Source organism: Mandrillus leucophaeus, unplaced genomic scaffold (assembly GCF_000951045.1).
Source record: "Mandrillus leucophaeus isolate KB7577 unplaced genomic scaffold, Mleu.le_1.0 Scaffold302, whole genome shotgun sequence".
Lineage (NCBI taxonomy): Eukaryota > Metazoa > Chordata > Mammalia > Primates > Cercopithecidae > Mandrillus > Mandrillus leucophaeus.
The window spans coordinates 2,198,920-2,200,448 of NW_012103166.1; positions in this window are offsets into that span (position 1 = coordinate 2,198,920).

Consider the following 1,529-nt stretch of genomic DNA (forward strand, 5'->3'; position numbering starts at 1 on the left):
TTTTGTCTGTAGGAAGTTATTCTACTATTTATTCATCATATTTTTATAATAAGTTAGTATGGGGCTTGCCGTCACATTTTTACTGTTCTTATTTCTTCTTTTTTCCCTGTGTTGCTCAATCAGGGCTCTTCTCTCGGACGTTTCCCTCTGTGTGGGACTGTAAATGATTGTTTTGCTTTGAGAGTTCAAAAGCTCAGACTGCTCCAGGTACTTCAGCTCTCCTGGAGGTATCCTTGCTTTCCTCTTTTTTTTTTTTGGAGAAGGAGTCTCGCTCTGTCACTGCAAGCCCCACCCCCCGGGTTCACGCCATTCTCCTGCCTCAGCCTCCCGAGTAGCTGGGACTACAGGCGCCCGCCACCATCCCCGGCTAATTTTTTTGTATTTTTAGTAGAGACAGAGTTTCACCGTGTTAGCCAGGATGGTCTCGATCTCCTGACCTCGTGATTCTGCCTCGGCCTCCCAAAGTGCTGAGATTACAGGCATGAACCACCGCACCCAGCCGGTATCCTTGCTCTCACCCTCAAATTAAAGAGAGTGAAATCTCCTGCTAGGCTCAGTTGCTCTTCTCAAATTGACGTGACAAACTTTATAAAGAGAGCCCTTTATCTATTTGGGGATTCTTCCTGTTGCTTTCTCCATTTCCTCTCATACATATTGTGGATGCTGTAGCTACAGTTGGTTTGTCACCATCTGCTTGTGTTTTGGCATCTCAAAGATTTCTTGGACAAAGTTTTATTGAAGACATTTTCCATGAGCTTTGGGTTTTGTTATCCTAATTGCTGCATTTATTTTTATAAGGGAATTTTGGAGATACAGTAACTCAGATGCCTCTGCATCAGTTCTTCCTCTTCCCTACATGTATTATTAGGGTAAAATATAGTATCTGTGAGAAGGCTTGGAATACTTTTGATTTTGATTACATTAATTTAGGTGAATGGACTTAGGGCTGGCTTTTAAAAATTTATTTCACAAAGTTTTCAAGAACAGGTCACTCAAATGTTGTACATAAAATTTTCCTGCAATGGCTTTCTCACCAGAAGTATTTTTCATCTTTCTACAAAGATTATAGAGTTAAAGAAACAAATACACACAACAAAAAAGCTGACCCCCAAATAAAAACACCATATTATTAATTTGTTACTCAGCCTAGCAAATATATTATATTCTAAATTTATATTTAAATATTTACACTTATACTTAATATGTTTATATTTAATATATTTATATTTGTGTAACAAACATTCATCTAATAATTTCTATTTAATATAAATTTTTATATGTTGAAATACAAAGTTTAAAAAGTTGAAAAATTGATGAGCAGGTAAATTGTATTACAGAGAAGAGATAAAATGTCAATTGCCAATGATTTAAACATAATACAGATCAATGGTATGTTTAAGAAATTGGGATCCAATGATTTATCTATAATATCTTTGTTTAAATCACTGCAAGAACTTTATAAAGACAAACAAAAAAGACTTCAAGTTTTGAAATAACATTGTCACATTTTTAAGCTTTGAAATCACTCC